The following is a 19,998-nucleotide window of genomic DNA, read 5'->3' on the forward strand; positions in this document are numbered from 1 at the left end:
AGGGAAGTGGTGAGAAACCCAGGAGACTTCCAGGAGGGGGTGGTCTCTGAGGTATGAACTGGAGGAAAAGAGAGATTCAGTGGCTAATAAGGTTAATTCCCAGTTCAAATTTGAATTTCAGGTAAACAGCAAACAATTTTTTGGTTAATATGTCCCAAATATGCATGAAATAAATTTAAATAGGCGTCCTGGCTTTTTATTTACAAAATCTGGCAACAGTACCCAGTACCAAGCAAACAGTCAGATGTTTGCTTGGATAAAGACTACTTGTCGGGGGCTGAGGATTGGAGGAGGTGAGATCGAAGAGCTGACCGGGGCAGGTCACCGAGGGCCTCGGACTCCATGCTTAGAATTTTATACTTTATTTTCACAGAAGGATGTAGAAGGAGAGGGGTTAGAAGGACCAGATTAAATATATGCTTTATGAGACTCTCTTAGGATAGAACAGCGAAGGCAACAGGAAGTAGGAAAACTATCATAACAGCTGCAGGAGAGATTCCAGTGACTTGGATGGCAACCAGGGGGCTGAAGAGGAGAGGGCAGGTCCAAGAGAGAGCAAGGAGACTAGGATTGTTATGGGAAAAAAATGAGAATCTGGAGTTGCAAAGTACACCTCGGAGGACACTCAAAACAGTGGAGTACAGTTTATTACGCCAGCGGGTCCAAGGATAATTGGTTCCCAACAAGGACCCCGATGATTCCAAGAGACCCGGTTTTATACCCCCTCACTATGTGACTGGTTACATGTTAGCAACTTCTGTAATGTATATGATTTAGTTTTGCAACATGCAGGTGCAGGGAGAATTAACAACCAAGGTTAAAAGGGGAACAATGATTATAGTCAAGAGGGATCTCTTTGTTGATAATCCAACTGGAAAAGCCTGACCTTAACTCCAATCTCTTTTTCGGAGATGTTTGCCTTCTGTGGGGAGGGAGGTTTCCAAGGAGACCTGGTCTTTCTTTTGCTTTCTTGGGCAAAGTTCAGGCCCAGTTCACATCCTGCCTTAAGATGGCTAAGGCAGGCCTCAAGATGGAGTTCCTCCTGCCCTCCCATAGCGGCCCCAACGTTTCCTCCTCTTGATGCTCATCTTATCCTTTATGATGGGTGTCAGTCATAGGTAAGTACTGTATATGGGGATTATGCAATTGTAGCAGGACTGTTAGCCTAGAGGTTACACATTGAGTTATACATTAGAGAATACAAGGTCCAAAAATTAATGATATAATGATTAACAAAATAATTATAATTTTTTTTTTACCATTCACCTTTGATCCAAGGAAATACTGATGACCAGAAAGAAAGATTATCAGTAGACATAGCTTTCACCTGGTTTTTTATATAGTTAAGGGTGGCTGATACATTGCTGGACAAATCAGGAATATATATACATTATTTAACTTTAATTATGGCACAGGTCCCACCCTGGGCAGCTGTAAGTATCCGATTTTGAATCACTGCCTTTCTTGTTTGTATTTATTCCTCATTTAGAGCTTGAATTGCCTTTTCATTATCCAGGAGGGCCTGTTTTGTGAAGCTAGTTAGAGCTTCTGCTCTAATCGTAATGTCTGTTGTCCCTATAGATGGTATGATTCTTAAAGAGATGGGAATACCAGACCACCTGACCTGCCTCCTGAGAAATCTGTTTGCAAGTCAAGAAGCAACAGTTAGAACTGGACATGGAACAACAGACTGGTTCCAAATTGGGAAAGGACTACATCAAGGTTGTATATTGTCACCCTGCTTATTTAATTTATACGTAGAGTACATCATGTGAAATGCCAGGCTAGATGAAGCACAAGCTGGAATTAAGATTGCCGGGAGAAATATCAATAACCTCAGATATGCAGATGACACGACCCTTATGGCAGAAAGTGAACTAAAGAGCCTCTTGATGAAAGTGCAAGAGGAGACTGAAAAAGTTGGCTTAAAGCTAAACATTCAAAAAACTAAGATCATGGTCCCAACACTTCATGGCAAATAGATGGGGAAATAATGGAAACGGTGAGAGACTTTATTTTTTTGTGCTACAAAATCACTGCAGATGATGACTGCAGCCATGAAATTAAAAGACTCTTGCTCCTTGGAAGAAAAGCTATGACCAACCTAGACAGCATATTAAAAAGCAGAGTCATTACTTTGCCAACAAAAGTCTGTTTAGTCAAAGCTATGGTTTTTCCAGTAGTCATGTATGGATGTGAGAATTGGACTATAAAAGCTGAGCACCAAAGAATTGATGCTTTTGAACTGTGGTGTTGGAGAAGACTCTTGAGAGTCCCTTGGACAGCAAGGAGATCCAACCAATCCATCCTAAAGGAAATCAGTCCTGAATATTCATTGGAAGGACTGATGCTGAAACTCCAATACTTTGGCCACCTGATGCAAAGAATGGACTCATTTGAAAAGATCCTGTTGCTGGGAAAGATTGAAGGTGGGAGCAGGGGATGACAGAGGATGAGATCGTTGGATGGCATCACCTACTTGATGGACACAAGTTTGAGTAAGCTCCAAGAGTTGGTGATGGACAGGGAGGCCTGGCGTGCTGCAGTCCATGGGGTCGCAAAGAGATGGACATGACTGAGCGGCTGAACTGAACTGATAGATGGTATGAACAAGGCAGTTGTATAATCATAGCATTGAAACACAGACCTTACCCAACGCGCATGTAAGTAAGGCAAATTTACTGGGGCTTGTTGCAAGGGTGGCTTAACACTTCCATGAGCAAAGGCAAACTGTAATGTAAGGTGGCCTACCCAACTGACTGGAAGCCATGGCCATAGGTTTGATCCACATAGCCATTGGGTGCCGTTAGGGGTGCCATCTAATCCCAGGGTTGTACTTCCAGTCTGAGCCAGGCCAGTGGGCTGATAAATCCGGGTGATAAGTGACCTCTAATGTTTGTTCACATTGCTCAGAGGACAAATATCCCACATATTTCAATTTTTTTTGATCCATGGAATGGTCAGCAAATCCAGCTTTTTGTTCCCTTTGTTCCCAACAGATAGGGGCAGGGATAATCGGTTGACTTTTTTCTGGGGTCATCCAAAAATATTCATCCCATATCTGGTAAAATTGTTCAAATTACCTGATGGATTGGCCCTTCTTACTTGCCATTGAGTTCTCATTCTTTTTATTTTTTAAGTAAAAGGTATAGGCTTTGGCCACTTTTGTAAGGCTTGCATTTACCTCAAATGTTACCCCATGGCCTTGATCAATTTGGTTAAAGCCCAGGTTATGCCAGGTAAGAAGTGGCAGGTTGTGAGTTACCAAGGAAGCAAATGCCTCTCATTGCTGTCTCAAAAACGAGCAGAGGGAGCTAAAGTCCCCTCTGCATAGGGGAGACACCCACCAAGGAAGTCCACCCATCACTGACAAAGGCATGGCCCCACAAACCTAACAGTTAGAAGTATTATGGAAGTTTGCATTGGAGAAGGCAATGGCACCCCACTCCAGTACTCTTGCCTGGAAAATCCCATGGACGGAGGAGCCTGGTAGGCTGCAGTCCATGGGGTCGCTAGGAGTTGGACACGACTGAGTGACTTCACTTTCACTGTCATGCATTGGAGAAGGAAATGGCAACCCACTCCAGTGTTCTTGCCTGGAGAATCCCAGGGACAGGGAAGCCTGGTGGGCTGCTGTCTATGGGGTCGCACAGAGTCGGACACAACTGAAGCGACTTAGCAGCAGCAGCATATGAGTGGGCCCAGGACAGGAACACAGTATTCTGTTTGCAGTCCTGGTAGGGTCATCATGCCAATCAAGAACAGCAGAATTATTCTCAGCGGCTCCATCCTGAATCTGTGGTTGCCAATGGAAGACAAGTCGGATCTTCAATGGCTCCTCTGGGTTAGAATGGGTGGTCCAGTGTCCTTTTTCCTCTGCTGCTGTCTTGAGCCGGGTGTGGTGAATCTAGGGAGTAATACCTGCAACTTTAACTGCAGAGGAAGTGGTTACTGCAATTGTGTATGGCCCTTTCCAGGTAGGGGACAGTGTCTGTTGCTTCCAATCCTTTACTCATACTAAATCTCCAGGTGAGTATGGGTGTACAGCAGTGTCTAGAGAAAATGGAATTCTTTTTTGAACATAAGGGGTGAGGTCATAGATCACCTTTCCCAATTGTTCCATTGCCGAGACACCTCCATCCCTCCTTTCTATAATAGATTGCCTTTTACTTCCTGAATAAGAGGGCGAGGCCTCTTGAACATTATCTCATAGGGGGAATACCCCAGGTTGGGGGTGGGGGTGATTGTCATTCTGATCTTCATTAACCCTAGTGGCAGGATATCCATCCAGGGGGCCCCAGTCTCTTGCACCCATTTTGCCAAAGTTACTTTGATGGTCCGGTTTATTTTCTCAACCACCCCTGAACTTTGTGGTCTGTATGCTGCATGTAGTTTCCATTTGATAGTCATTGCAAACCAATTGGAGTAACAGTCACAAATGGGGGCCCATTATCTGATCCTATACTCTGAGGAACCCAAACCTAGCAATAATGTCTCTCAGCATGCCTCGGGCTACTTCCTTTGCTTTCTCAGTCCTTGTCGGATATAAAGGTACATACCATCACCAGTAAATATTTGTATCCTCGGCATGGCTTTACCTCAGTGAAGTCCAGGTGTTCAAATGGTGTGGTCCCCTTTAATTGTATTCCGGGAGGGGCTATCTCCTCGGAGCCAGGTTATTCCTGGCACAGGTTACCCATCGTCAGCTTGCATCGGCGCACAAGTCTGTTAGACATGGTATGACAACATAGCGGGCTAAAATTTCATAAGTCTTTGTCTTTTCTAAATGGGTGGACTGATGGAATTCCGTAACTAGTTGAAATGCCAGCCTAGAGGGAATGAAGAATCTCCCATCCGGGAGCTCCTACCATCCGTCCTTCTGCAGTGTTCCTTGTTCAGTTTGCACCCGGGTCATAGACTGGGGCCGCTTGGGCGGTTAGTAGGGTAGACACCACAGGCGGCACCCTAAGTTTGGTTGCTATATTGTCCTAGACAGCTGCTTGTTTTACTGCTCCATCAGCCAAACAGTTCCCTTTCGCCTGTGGTGTGTCTGCCCTCTGGTGGCCGTTACAGGGCATTACTGCCACCGCAGCAGGTTTTCACACTGCTTCCACCAGTAACAAAATTTCCTCTTTATTTTTTATCTCTTTGCTAGTTGCAGTCAATAGCCCCCTTTCTTTATATATGGCCCCGTGTACATGTAAGGCAGCAAAGGCATACCGTGAGTCAGTGTATATATTTACCTTCTTACCTTTAGCCAATTTCAGGACCCCGTATGAGGGTAGTCGTCCTGCTTCGACTACTGCGTCTGTTGTTATCGCGTATCCAGTTTTCTCGTGTCCTTGTTCCAAGTAGGCGGTCCTGTCTGTGTAGTAAGTCTCGTCTGGTTGACTTAAGGGGATGTCTCTGAGGTCTGGTCGGCTAGAAAAGACTTCCTCTAGCATCTCCTCACAACTATGGCTGGGAGTGCCTTGGCTCACCAGTAAATAAGTTGCTGGGTTTAAAGCCTGACAGGGTTCCACCCTTAAGTTGGGGATTTTCGTATAAAAGTCCTTGGTAATGCAGCATCTGAGAGGTGGAAAGCCACCTTGCCCCAGGCCCCATTAGGAGAGTGACGATGGCATGTGGCACTTTTATTATAATAGTCTGTCCCATAGTTTGTCAGCTTCTCTCATTAAAATGGTGGTGACTGCCACTGCTCTCAGACATGGGAGCCACCCAGAGGCTACAGGATCCAACCTTTCAGATAAATAAGCCACAGGTCGCTACCGTGAGCCTATTGCTTGTGTCAGCACTCCCGTGCTACTTATTCTTTCTCATGGACATACAAAGTGAAAGGTTTGGTTAAATCAGGGAGGCCTAGTGTGGGGGCCTTTATGGCTCTCTTTAATAGTTCAAAAGTGTGATTCTGTTCTGGACCCCAAATTAGAGAGTCATTCCCGGGGTCTTTAGTGGCAGCATACCAGGGTTTAGCTATCTGTGAAAAGCCCGGTATCCAAATCCAGCAGAACCCCATGGATCCTCAAAATTCTCTCACTTGCCTTTTGATAGTAGGCTGGCATATCTGATTGAAAACTTGTTTCCGTTCTAAGCCCAAGGCATGCCTCCCCTCCTTTATAACGAATCCCAGGTACTTTACCTCAGTCTGGCGGATTTAGGCCTTTTTCCATGACACCGTATATCCGGCCTGTTCTAGCAGGCCCAGGAGAGTCTTAGTTCCTTCCCAGCATTGAGTACAAGTCTCTGCCATCAGAAGTAGGTCTTCCACATATTGCAGGATCTGGCACTTAGCATCTGATGGGAAGGAGAGGAGCTCTGTTGTCAGGGCTTCCCCAAATATTGTAGGAGAATGTTTGAATCCTTGTGGCAGCTAAGTCCAAGTCATCTGGATCTTTCAACCCATCCCAGGGTCCTCCCACTTGAAAGCAGAAATCTTTTGGCTAATTGGAGCCACTCTTATACAAAAGAAACCATCTTTCAAGTCCAAGCAGGTAAATACTGAAGGGGGTGAGGAGAAGCTAGGCTATGTCATCCCACACCGGATGGTGGGTCCTAAAGTAGTCTCTATTAGGTGAATTGTGCCTTGCACCTTCTCAGAATAGGGAGGGGTGTGCCTTTGCCAGTTCAAGAGCTCTGTGGTGGAGAACGTCTGTAGTAAACAGGAGTGGGGCCAGGTTGGATGTGCTTGGCCGGCCCCATCTATGGTGCCGCTTGGACCTCCCTGAAAGGCACCTGTGAAACCTCTCTCTCTTGTGGCTCCTTTGTAGACCTCAGCCATCTCTAAACACTTGGCTTTTCCTTTTTCTCCTCTTCTACACCGGGGAGGAGTGGGTATAATGCTGGCACAGTTGCTCCCACCATACTCAGTGGTGCAGTAGGAGGGAAGGGAACCTCTTCCACTGGTGGAGATGGGGGAGGAAGATCTCAAGGGGGATATCTTCATTGTTAATCTAACTGGGGCAGCCTGACCTTAACTCCAACCTTGTTGTTTGACACGTTTGCCATCTGTGGGGAAGGAGGTCTCCACGGAGACCTGGCTTTTCTTTAACAATGGTTTCCTCATTCTTGGGCAAAGTTCAGGCCCAGTTCACATCCTGCCTTAAGATGGTTGACAGCCTCAAGATGGAGATCCTTTTGCCCTCCCCACAGTGGGCCCAACAGGATGACTTCAGAGGTGTGTCACCTGTGCAGGGTCACGGGATCCATACTCGGTAGGGCGCCACTCTTGGTTTAAGACTCTGCTGTTGCCATCTTGAAATTCTTAATAATTTTATCTTTATATATTTTAAGTGAAGTCCAATGGGCCACCTGAGCAAGGTCATGAGGAGGGGGTATGTGAACAGTAAGTGTGTCCACTGTTTTGGCAGGTCCATTCGAGTTATTTATGATGCCCTATGAACACAAAATTCCAGGGGAGCCACAATGTGGGGGAGTTCAGCGAGACTGAGACTGAGTATGAGGTCACAAGTTGCACATACGACTGAGAAAATGAGATGCTGACAGGCCCTAGGGGCCATGCCTCCCTTTTGAACCAAACTTTGCTTCCCGTGCGGAAAGAAGCCAATGAAGTCCTAAGAAACACAGTCCTATCGTACCCTTTCATGTGCTACTTCCTTGTATTTGCCAACCACTTATGCTGAAAATGGAGAAAGAAATGGCAACCCACTCCATTATTCTTGCCTGGAGAATTCCATGGACAGAGGAGCCTGGTGGCTGAAGACCATGGGGTCACAAAGAGTCGGACATGACTGAGTGACACTTATGCTGAAAATGATGACATAGAAAGTCAGGAAAAGATAGGGCAACACATCCTTCCTTTTCCTCTCATTCTTCCTTATTTATCAATAAGTCAAAGAATGTGTCATAGAAGGTATATAAGTGAAGAAGAGAAATAATGGCAGTGGAGTTAGTTTTGTGCATAGTTTCCACTGTTCTGGTAAGAGTGAAATGTATGTACATGCTATGAGATATAAATGGCGTAACTTTTACTGGGTCTAAGTGGTGTAATTGTTACTGACTCCAAGCTTTCTCTGCTCACCACTCAACACCAGTAAACCAATAAACACTCAAAACCAATCAAACAATCAATACCAATAAAGATGAGATGTTGGGACAAGGAATGGCAACTGTATTGGGAAAGCTGGCTATTTTCTCAGATAGCAGGCTAGTGTCTCAAAATAACTACCTTACTGGGATCTGGATGCCTGTTTCTATAATAGAACAGAGAGGGTGAGGAGGTGAGGAAGTAAAGTAAAAAGGCCATTAATCTCACAAATATATCCTGGAATGAATGAGGGGATGTTTTCATTTTTTCTTTCTGGCAACCATCTACAGGTGGACAGGATCAGGATATTTTCCTGAACAAAGGCGCTTTGGTTTAACTTCCAGGCATAGAGGCAGGGTTCCCTGAGACAGGCAGATGATGTATAGACATCATCCTTTTAGTGAACAAAAGCAATGGGAAGCAAAGTTTAAAGTAAAAGAAACCAATCCAACATGTAGTCAGATTTTGTTCTTCCTTGTAACATAATTTTAGTGATTTTACTCAGGAGTTAAGTGCTCTGATATTTGTATTTAAAACTGAAATTGCACATTGTAGAGTCCAGTAAAATCCATGTTAAGAATTAAAAGTCTGATCTTTCTTTACTTACAGTAGTATTAACCAGCAAATAAAAGTCACTATGATGAGTTGAGGGAAAGACAGGCTATGGAGGATTCAAGAGAAAACCTTTCTATTTTAGTATTTTTAAAAGCACTTTCCCCACTTTAATAAATAATAAATAAAGGGACCACACATTTTTATCGTATCCTGCAAAGTCTGTAGGCTCAGCTCTGTAGAGAAATGGCATCTGCTGGAGGTAGGGTAGAGAGAGTGAGTTTTCTGGCTTATCCCAAGGTCATGGTTTGGTGACTGGGGTGGGCAATAGTACTGCTGGGACAGAACAGCCAGAAGGAAGAGCTGAGCAGGTGACGATGGCAGCCCAGTATCTGTTGTGTCGGAGGTACCTGTGCATCACTTAGACAGAAACATCCTCAGATGGAGAGGCAGGCCTGGGGCTTATGAGAAAGATGGGTTATATACATGGAAGGGGGGCCTGGTGTAAATGTCAAGGTCATTCAAGACAGAGAGAGTGAGGGCAGGAAAGCTGTTTACATTTGCTCAGCACTTGCTAAGGCCTATAATAACACATTTGTTCCTTGAACATTGGGAGGTGGGGGCTCCTGGCCCCATTTTACAGATGAAGAGGCTGCTCAAAACCTTCCCCGACCACTCCCTCCTCCCTGTCTCTCTTTCTGTCTCTTCTGTGCTTAATTTTTCTCCATAATATTTAGATCACTATCTGACAAATTGCATGTTACTTACCTGTTTTCTCTCTCCCTCTCTCTAGCATGCCAAGTCCCTGAGGGCAGACTTTTGTTGAGTTTTGAGTACTGCTATCTTACCCTTTTGTCTGTGTCTGAGGTCTGACAGGAGGACTCTTCTGAGACAGGTTTTGTAGAATTACCTGTACAGAAATAGAAGAATAAAACTGTAATATATAGTAAAAATTCAATACTCTTTGATTCCCCACTCCTGCATGTTTCTCTTCATTTTGTCATGTATCAGTTCAGTTCACTTCAGTCGCTCAGTCGTGTCCGACTCTTTGCGACCCCATGAATCACAGCACGCCAGGCCCCCTGTCCATCACCAACTCCCGGAGTTCACTCAGACTCACGTCCATCGAGTCAGTGATGCCATCCAGTCATCTCATCCTCTGTTATTCCCTACCCCTAATCCCTCCCAGCATCAGGGTCATTTCCAATGAGTCAACTCTTCACATGAGGTGGCCAAAATTGTCATGTATAAAGCATTCTATTTTCTTGATTCTCAATATTTCAGGTTGAAATAAAATAAAACATGGGTATTAACATATACACACTACTCCATACAAAACAGATAAACAACAAAAACTTACTGTGTAGCTCAGGGAACTATATTCAGTATCTTGTAATAACATATAATAGAAACGAATCTGAAAAAGTATATATATTTATGAATTCTTTTTCTGTACACTTGATACTAATACAACATCATAAATTAACAGTACTTGAAAAGAATCTTTAAAAACGTAATTAGGAATCATTATCTATCTGCGTTGTTGTGTGAGGAGAAAATGAAACAGTATCTATAACACTTCATAAAATATAAAGGTCCCTGACAAATGTCAAAAGCTGCTGTTGAGAAAATTATTTCTTCCCTTCAATAACTTGTCTCTCCTGCTTTTTCTACCTCTTTTTCCTCCTTTCAGCCCTCCTCTGCCACCTCTTTATCCTCCCTTCCCTTCCTCCCCGCTCGACGGACCCTTTCTTTCTCCCTCTCCTCCCTCCTTCCTGTCCTGGGCTCTAGTCCCTTTTTAGTCCTTTTCTGTTGATAATCTTTAGGCTTTTCCATCCCCCGGTGGCCAATATGCATCACTGCATGTGCTCTCTACTTGACGTTTCTTTATATGGCACCCCACTCCAGTACTCTTGCCTGGAAAATCCCATGGACGGAGGAGCCTGGTGGGCTCCAGCCCATAGGGTCGCTAAGAGTCGGACACGACTGTACGACTTCACTTTCACTTTTCACTTTCATGCATTGGAGAAGGAAATGGCAACCCACTCCAGTGTTCTTGCCTGGAGAATCCCAGGGACGGCGGAGCCTGATGGGCTGCCGTCATGGGGTCGCACAGAGTTGGACACGACTGAAGCGACTTAGCAGCAGCAGCAGCCCAGCTTGGATACAGGATACAGGGTGAGGAAGTGAAGTGCAGCAAGATTCATAAATTAGTTTACAAAATAATTATACATTGTTAGTGAGGTAACAATTTTTAGAATTTTGGAAACATTTGTGAATTTTATGTCATATGTGTAGCATTTGTGTGCTAATGACTCCCCTGTTACATTATCACTTTGTGTATTATATAATGTAGATATAATTATGCTATCTAGAGTTAAGCACTAAAATGTGGGACATTGATAAGCAAGTGACAGTGAAACTCTATTGTATTAGTGATACTAATTGATTTATAACACCTATAAAAAAACCATAAACAAAACCCATGAATCTCAGGTTTTCATCTCAACAAATGTTTGCTTTTCTCTCAGGCAACGTCTAATGCAGATTTTCTGGTTGGTCTTCACATGGTCGCGGAGAGACTGTTGAGTGACTCTGGAGTCGAGGACTATGGAGTCCTCTGCATTTGACAGATATAAAGGCAAAGGGAGAAAAGAGGAACCCCCATGAAAGGTTTTCCTGGGTTAAGTTTCAAAGTTGCAAACTGGCTGGTTACAATTTTCTTTACATTGATTGTCCAGATTGTCCAGATCTCAGCCACAGGGCCAAAAGTAATCACAAAGGAGGCTAGGAAGTGTAGTTTAGATTGAATGTTTCTGTCCCCTTAAAATTCATATGTTGAAACCTAACCCCTGATATGATGGTATTTGGAGGCGGGGTCTTAGGAGGTGATTAGTTGGAGCCCTTATGAATGGAATTTGTGTCTTTATGAAAAATAACTCCAAAGACTCCCTGGCCCCTTCCACCATGTGAGGACACAGTCATACTGAACAGCTGATGCCTTGATCTTGGACTTTCCAGCCCTCCAGAACGTTAAAAATACTTTTTTTGTTTGCTTAAGCCACCTACTCTATAATATTTTTGTGATAGCATCCCAAAGGGAAAAAGAAAATTGTATGTCCAATAAGAAAAAGAAACAGACTGGTAACTACTCTAGCAGCCTATGCTACAATAATTTATCGTATGTTCAGCGTCACAGAGGATCTATAACCAAAAGGAGGGACATATATCAACTCTGAGAGCCTGAGTTTTTAGGCCACTACCACTCCCCAGGTAAACTTCCTGGTGTTTGTTCTTAGCGGGTAGCAGTAGCCAGGGGGTGGTGGTGAGGTGGATGTGGTAGCCAAAGGGGGTATATTAAGTGGAGTGCAAGGTGACCACTCAGATGGATCCCGGAAGAGGCTGTGCCTTAGCTTTTAGTCTGCTGCTGCTGCTAAGTCGCTTCAGTCATGTCCGACTCTGTGCGACCCCATAGACAGCAGCCCACCAGGCTCCCCAGTCCCTGGGATTCTCCAGACAAGAACACTGGAGTGGGTTGCCATTTCCTTCTCCAATGCATGAAAGTGAAAAGTGAAAGTGAAGTCGCTCAGTGGTCTCTGACTCTTTGCGACCCCATGGACTGCAGCCCACCAGGCTCCTCCATCTATGGGATTTTCCAGGCAAGAGTACTGGAGTGGGGTGCCAACTTTAATAGGTAATAAATAAATATATAAGTAAAATATGTGGTATACTAGATACTGATATATAGTATGCAGCATCTAGCCTAGGAAAAATAAGGAAAAGAGATAAAGACAATCAGAGGTATTCAGTTTAGGGACTCCTAGACAGGATATTCTGAAAAATGACCCACTACTATAAAAAGGACACTGAAAATTAAAGTTTCCTTTTCTTATTCTTGAAAAATGAGTCCAGAGCTCTTTTTCAGAATATCTTTTTCTAGGAGTTCAAAGAGACCTCTCTAGTATTTAGATCTTGGAAAATAATCTCATTGAGATTCGACACCCAACTGCAGTTTCTCAGACAGGTGCTTTAACCAGCCTAACCACGGGCCAGAATCACTTGTTTCCTCGGGCCAAAAAAAAAAAAAAAAAAAAGGTTTCTTGCCCTTCTTAGGGGCAGTTTCAGATACAGTGTTCAGATTCGGAAGAACTCTTGCAATGTGAAATTGATCATTTCAACGAAGCACAAGAGTGGGTGTAAGAAGACGATGTTATTTCGCAGATAGGAGCTGCACAGTTAAACAGGCCGGCCCCGGCTAAATTCGTTTCCTCGAAACACTAGTATGTGGTTAGCAACTACCATCAACTTTGGTAACAAATTCAAAACCCTGATCATCGTCCCTGATTAGGGGGAGGGCTAAGGAATGAGGGGAGGGCACTCTTTGTTACTCTTACTCCAACTCAGAACTCCCGACTTTAAACCGAATGTCTATTATTTCTAAAAAGACAGAAACGAAAACAAAACGAACCCCGAATGTCTATTTTTGACATATATGGAGAAAATTAGGTAAGAAAAAGAAAGAAATAGAATAGGAAGCAATGGAAATAGAAGCATTTTCGGAGGCAGAGAATCAGTAAGTGATTGAATGGACTAGCTGTTTTAATCCAGGAGACCACCAGGCATTATTTTGTATCCAGCTGCATGGTCTTCTCTGAGTACCGATAATTAATTTCATAGATCAGGTTGACAAGTAAAGGAGGAAGGGGCCCCCGCAGGACCTCGTGGCGCAACGGTAGCGCGTCTGACTCCAGATCAGAAGGTTGCGTGTTCAAATCACGTCGGGGTCAATCATTTTACTGTCTATGGGATGCACTGGTCTGAAACTTGGAGGGAAAAAAGAAGTTTTCTCCAACGCTAGCTGCCCTTAACGCTGCCCTTTACAAAGTAGGTAAACAGGCAGGTGTACACTATAACTGTGCTTGGGGGGTTTATTTCTGGGTCCATAAAGACATTTTTATTCGTTTCTGCGAAAGACATTTTTCTTTTATTGCAAACGTTCTGAATTTCAGTCTTTGCCAACTCCCAGCCATCTCTCCACGCTCACTTCTGTGCTCCCTGACCCATTTCCTTATCCACATCTCTCTCTCCAACGGTCAGAAGCTTCCCACATCTTCTGACATTTCCTGCTTCACACCTGTATCAGCTTTTCCTTGCCAGAAAGGTTACACAGCAAGCAGAATCTTGGCTCTCTGCAATTCCCCTACTCCAACAATCCAAGAAGGAAGTCAGTACATTTCCAGATGCAGAAAACCTGAACATAATTTTTTTGTTTGGTTTGCCAAATTGAGACTAGAGGAAATGAACCATTACATCAGAAGAAGTAGTCCTCTGGGCTAGAAGTTCTAAGAACTCCTTAAAACTCTGTTTTTAAAAAAATGTACAGGACTGTGTATTTTTTTTCTTACCTGGGACTTGAGCACCCTCCAAGAGATTGTGAACCATTACATTAACAGCGCAGAAGAAAAGGAAAGCAGGCTTATTTAATCAGAACCTGTTACTTTGAATAACTTAGAATGGCTTTAAAACATGACATATGGAACATCAGCAGATATTTTGTTATAGATGTAATGTACATGTTCACATAGCACACGGGAACAGACATTGCATCTAAGCATGCCTTTGTGCATAGAGGAAGAGTATCCAAAATAGTCCTTCTCTATTTCTTATTAACACTTTTCTTAGCAGTTAGTTTAGGCCCTTGGCCATCACATTATAAAACAGAGATTACTGCTCTGGAGGAAAGAGAAAGAGAGACAGAAACAGAGAAAAACAGTTCAAGAAAACGCTCAGCTCTATAGAGTTGAAAAAAACAAGTCTGTGGAAAGCTGAATACTAAGTGTGAGAGTACAGTTCATTGCAGCAGAGTGGCGCAGCGGGAGCGTGCTGGGCCCATAACCCAGAGGTCGATGGATCGAAACCATCCTCTGCTAAGACAATCTTTTTCGTCCTGAAGAGAACTTTGAGAGTAGAGAAGAGAGTTTAATTAAGAAAATTCGGCATTGTATATCTCCTTTAGTGAGGTGTTTGGCCCACTATTTAAGCACATAAAAAGCATATGTATTGAGAACAAAGTAACTGTGAGATACCACTACACACCTATTGTTGTTGTTTTTCAGTCAATCAGTCGTATCCGACTCTTTGCGACCCCATGGATCGCAGTACTCCAGGGTTCCCTGTCCTTCGCTATCTCCTGGAGTTTGCTCAAACTCATGTCCATTGAGTGGGTGATGCTATCCAACCATCTCATTCTCTGTCGTCCCCTTCTCCTCCTGCCCTCAAACTTTCCCTGCTTCAGGGTCTTTTCCAATGAGTCAGCTCTTCATATCAAGTGGCCAAAATAATCCAGGACACTGAACATCAAATGCTGGAGAGGAGATGGAGTAACAAGGACTGTCATTCAGTGCTAGTTGGAATGCGAAGTGGTACAGCCACTGTGGAAGACAGTTTGCCAGTTCATATGATCCAGCAATTGCCCTCCTTGTTAAATTGCCCAAAGGAGTTGAAACTTTTGTCCACACAAAAGCCTGTACACGATTGTTTATAACAGGTTTATTCTTAATTGCCAAATCTTGGAAGCAACCAAAATGCCTTTCAGTAGGTGAATGCATAAACTGTGGTACATGCAGATAATGGAATATTATTCAGCCTTAAGAAGAAATAAGCTATTAAGCCATGAGAAGACATGGAGAAACCTTAAATGCATATTACTAACTGAAATAAGCCAATCTGAAAGGCTGTACATACCATATCATTCCAATATATGACATCCTAGAAAAGGCAAAACTACAGAAACAGTAAAATCATCATTGGTTTCCAGGGGTTGGTAAGAGGAAGGATGAATAGGCCAAGCAGAGAGGATTTTTCAGGCAGTGAAAATCCTCTGCGAGATGCTGTAACAATGGATAGATACATGCCTTTCTGTTGTTCAGTCATTCAGTCATGTCGGACTTTTTGCAACCACATGGTCAGAATTGGAGAAGGAAACGCCAACCCACTCCTGTATTCTTGCCTGGAGAATCCCTTGGAGAGAGGAGCCCGGCGGACAGTCAAATACGACTGAAGCGACTAAGCACGCACGCACGCACCGACTGTAGTATGCCTGCTTCCTTGTCCTTCGCTATCTCCCAGGGTTTGCTCAAACTCATGTCCATTGAGTCGGTGATGCCATCCAACCATCTCATTCTCTGTCGTCCCCTTCTCCTCCTGCCCTCAATCTTTCCCAGAATTAGGGTCTTTTCCAATGAGTCAGCCCTTTGCATCAGGTGGCCAAAGTGTTGGAGCTCAGCTTCAGCATCAGTCCTTCCAATAAATATTCAGGGTAGATTTCCTTTATGATTCTACATTTGTTTAAACCTTTAGAATGCACAACATCAAGGGCCAATTGTAATGAAACCTATGGACTTCAGTCCATAGTAGACTCATCATTTCCAACAAGTGTACTCTGTTGACGATGGGGGAGACTATACATGTGTGAGAAGGTGTGTGCACCTTCCTCTCAATTTTGCTGTGAACTACTAATTGCTCTAAAAAAACTAAATCTTAAAAAAAAGAGAGAAGAAAAAATTGCTATCAAGAAATCTTCTCTTTGTGAGACTTTCAATCTTAACTCTTTGAGAATGATGCATTTGAAAGGTGTTCCCTCTTTTATGTTTCCCTCATACACCTAAGTGAGTTTCCGTCAGTCTGAAAAACAATTTAATGATGTGATTTAAAGAAAATTTATGTATGTAAAAGAAGAATAGCGAGCCATAGCTAAAGCCTGTGTATTAACACTTTTGTCATTTTGTATGGAGTGATATTGTAAAATAAATAGAAAATTAGAAAAGCTTAACACGGAGGCCTGGAGAAGACAGGAATTTGTGGAATTTACAGAAAGGGCGTTATAAAAAACGCCGAGCCAGCCAGGAGTCGAACCTGGAATCTTCTGATCCGTAGTCAGACGCGTTATCCATTGCGCCACTGGCCCACCCGCGAGTTGAAAGGGACTTACAGTTTTAGAAAAAGGGAAATTGTGGTATCACTGTTGCTTTAAATATGAATGTGTGAAATCTTTCCTTTCGGTTTGAGAAGCTGAGAAAGCTCAGAACTGAAATAGAAGAAAGTCTTACTGGTTCTTTTTTCTAACTCATAAAATATGACTCCTTCATGGTCTATGAGAACTCTGTTTTGATGTGATTTGTAAAAGGTCTGAGAGAGTGTTTAATATTTTTTAAAAAATACCTTGCAATTGAAGGTAAATCCGACCAGGCAGAAATTTTATTATGCTAAAAAAGAGTAAAAACCAACTCGTAGTCGGCAGGATTCGAACCTGCGCGGGGAGACCCCAATGGATTTCTAGTCCATCGCCTTAACCACTCGGCCACGACTACGTATATACATAGTCTTCTTCAATGTTCTCCATGTTACTATATATCATTTATTTTAAGCAACTTCAGTATTTAGTCATTAAAAAGGGCAAAACAAAAGATGGTAAGTTCCATTAATAGTTGATAAAATCGAAGAGGAGTCAACCAACTTTATTTCCAGCATGTAGTAAACTGAGAATGGTCTTTTTCTAGAAAGCAAATCGCCATATATTGCAACAGTTAAAAAAAAATCCTCTTATTTCTGCTGGAGTAGGAAATTAATGCTCAATAAATAATCTGGCACAGCTTTTCCTTACAGACACTCTATGTCTTTAGACATTTAATCTAGTGCCTTAAATATAGTAAGGGCTCAACAAATGTCAGCAGCTTTTGTAACTGTTATTTTTAAGTTCAAGAATGAGGATCTATCAAAATATTTCCCATGAAGCCCCATCTCCCATCTCTTTGTAAAGCTCAAAATATTTTAAAGCAGTAGGTAGAATATTTTTGAATAAAATAGTAATATGAAAATATTTCTGAGAATCAAATCCACTGTATGGCATGGGACTATTTTCTCACAGAGTATCTAATACTCTGGATAAAGTTTAAAAATATTTGCAGAGACCACCTCCAAAACAAGACCAGAACCCCAGGATCTTCACTTTTCTGAAACTACCCAACCATTACCACAATCTTAACTGTATGTGCATGCATGTGGGTGTGTTAGTGTACAAGTAGAAGATTTCTGTATTTCATCAACAACTCCATTTCATGAACAGAAGGAGGACAGGGCATGATTGATAAACCACTGCTTATGTGCTGATAGGTTGAAAATTACCTCCTGCAGCTCAGACCTCATGTCTGGGCTCCAGAAAATACAGTTGTCCTAGTTACTTCTTGTTGCATGTCCATGTGCATCTCAAAAGCAATACATCCCCAAATGAAATCTCCAGTTTTTCCTTCTAAAGTTGGGTCTTCTCCGACAACCTAGATTTTTGTTTGACAGGAGCACCCAGGTACCAAAACCAAAGACTTAGAACTCCCCTTATATCTATCTGTTCTCTAACTCCCTCTCCAGAGGCCACAGGTTTCCAGGTCTTTGGTTCAACCTTGGAACTGTTTCTCAATCTGACTTTTCCTCCCAAGTGTCAAATCCATTTTCTAAGATCAGGTTCCAACAGTTTCTCATAGGCTTAACTGCAACAATTTCTTGGAATTTTTCTGGTCCATTGTCCCTAAAGAGATTCATTCATTTCTTCATTGTTTCAAAAATTGTATTCTGGGCACAATCACAGGACAAACACTTTGCTAGGTGCTGCTCGTTCAGTGGAGAGACATAAAAATATGGCTACTGTTTTGAGAAATTTTCAGAGTGAACAATTACAAAAATGAATATTCACCACTGAGTTTGATAAGTGAGAGATCCAGGGTGCCTTAGTAGCCCACGGGAAGAATGTAGATCCCAATCATGAATATCTTAGGTGGTTGCCTGGAGAGTCACTCATTAAACACCAAGTTTCATGAAGAACTGTTCCAATTATACCTTATCGCTGGCCAAATGGATACTCAAATATATGTGGAGTGAATCATGTTTAAACTTAGATCTGAAGGATGTGTGAAAGTGAGCCAAATTGGAGATGGGAGCAGTGTTCTAGACTTAAATCTTGTGGAATATGAGATAAATAAAAGAAAGAGTTGTCTGGCTGGAATGTTGCTTTTTTGGAGGGGGAGAAGGAGGGAGAGCAGTGAGAGATAACACCTTGGAGAGGTAGTTTAGAGCAGATTATGTAGGCAGGGCTATGTAAGCACTAACTGATGTGTTAATCTGAGAATGCAAATTAGATTGGGTCTCTCCTCTACTTTAAAGTCTTTTTTTTTTTTTTTTACTTTAAAGTCTTTAAAGTTACTTTGTGGCCTTCAGGGAATATCACAAATGTGTAGGAGTCCCTCATCACGGGCATCTGTCTAATTTTCTCAGCTTTTTTTCTGACCACTCTGTCTAGGGAGCCTGGATTCCCCAGGCAAGAAAGGATCTGCGCTACCTCGCACAATGCTGGTTTCTTGATGCTGACCCTCTGTCTTGTATCCTAGGAGCCCTGTGCTCTTCTCCCAGGGCTTTTGTTTAAACAGAACAGCTTCTGTCAATCCCCCCTACCCCTCTTTTTTTTTCTTTAATTAAACTTTTACTGTAAAAAATTTCAAACATTTAAAAAAGTTGAAAGAATCGGGAATTATCTATATACCCACCACCCAGATTCAATAATTGTTATCAGATTCCTGAGCCCCACTCCCAAAATTCTAATTTTATAGCTCAAGTATAGTGCTGAGAGGGAACCAGGACAAGCTGGGAAAGTTTGCATTTCTAGAAAGCTCCTCGATGTTGGCATTGGTTCGAGGACCAAATTTTGAGAAGAGCAGACCGGGAGAACTAACTGATGATAGATATTGTGGATAGAAGAACAGACATTGTATGGGTAAAAAGAAACATAAAGCAAAGGAAAAGGTGTTGAGCAGAAATGCATGGAGGATAAAACTATTAAGGAGAAAAGGAGATTTCTGATTACGGACTTTAACCAAGAAAATTGGATTTTTAAGAATGATCGTTATAAAAGTTCACAGTTCCTGAGTAGTAATAATTTAAACACCTAGCAACCACGAAGGGATTCGAACCCTCAATCTTCTGATCCGAAGTCAGACGCCTTATCCATTAGGCCACGTGGTCCGGCCGTGTCCACGCTCCCGTGTTTGGATAATTCATTGAAAGAAAACAATCTCAACTATCTTCGTAGCTTGTGTTACTACTGTTCTCTTGCATCGGCAGGCGGATTCTTTACAGCTGAGCCACCAACTGCTGCTGCTGCTAAGTCGCTACAGTTGTGTCCGACTCTGTGTGACCCCATAGACGGCAGCCCACCAGGGTCCTCCGTCCCTGGGATTCTCCAGGCAAGAACACTGGAGTGGGTTGCCATTTCCTTCTCCAAAGCATGAAAGTGAAAAGTGAAAGTGAAGTCGCTCAGTCGTGTCCGACTCTTAGCGACCCCATGGGAAGCCCATAAT

General features: G+C 42.9%; 5 non-coding genes across 5 annotated transcripts; 2 read left to right on the forward strand and 3 right to left on the reverse strand.

Moving 5' to 3' along the window:
- Positions 1-13,311: 13,311 nt before the first annotated feature.
- TRNAW-CCA (transfer RNA tryptophan (anticodon CCA)) lies at positions 13,312-13,383 on the forward strand. Its single transcript has one exon. It is a non-coding gene; the product is annotated as a tRNA-Trp (tRNA).
- A 1,071-nt stretch (positions 13,384-14,454) lies between these two features.
- Positions 14,455-14,526, forward strand: TRNAM-CAU (transfer RNA methionine (anticodon CAU)). Its single transcript has one exon. It is a non-coding gene; the product is annotated as a tRNA-Met (tRNA).
- A 1,963-nt stretch (positions 14,527-16,489) lies between these two features.
- Positions 16,490-16,562, reverse strand: TRNAR-ACG (transfer RNA arginine (anticodon ACG)). The gene has a single exon. It is a non-coding gene; the product is annotated as a tRNA-Arg (tRNA).
- Positions 16,563-16,883: 321 nt separating this feature from the next.
- Positions 16,884-16,965, reverse strand: TRNAS-AGA (transfer RNA serine (anticodon AGA)). Its single transcript has one exon. It is a non-coding gene; the product is annotated as a tRNA-Ser (tRNA).
- Positions 16,966-19,590: 2,625 nt separating this feature from the next.
- Positions 19,591-19,663, reverse strand: TRNAR-UCG (transfer RNA arginine (anticodon UCG)). The gene has a single exon. It is a non-coding gene; the product is annotated as a tRNA-Arg (tRNA).
- Positions 19,664-19,998: the final 335 nt, after the last annotated feature.

This window comes from Bos taurus, chromosome 23 (genome assembly GCF_002263795.3).
Source record: "Bos taurus isolate L1 Dominette 01449 registration number 42190680 breed Hereford chromosome 23, ARS-UCD2.0, whole genome shotgun sequence".
Classification (NCBI taxonomy): Eukaryota; Metazoa; Chordata; class Mammalia; order Artiodactyla; family Bovidae; genus Bos; species Bos taurus.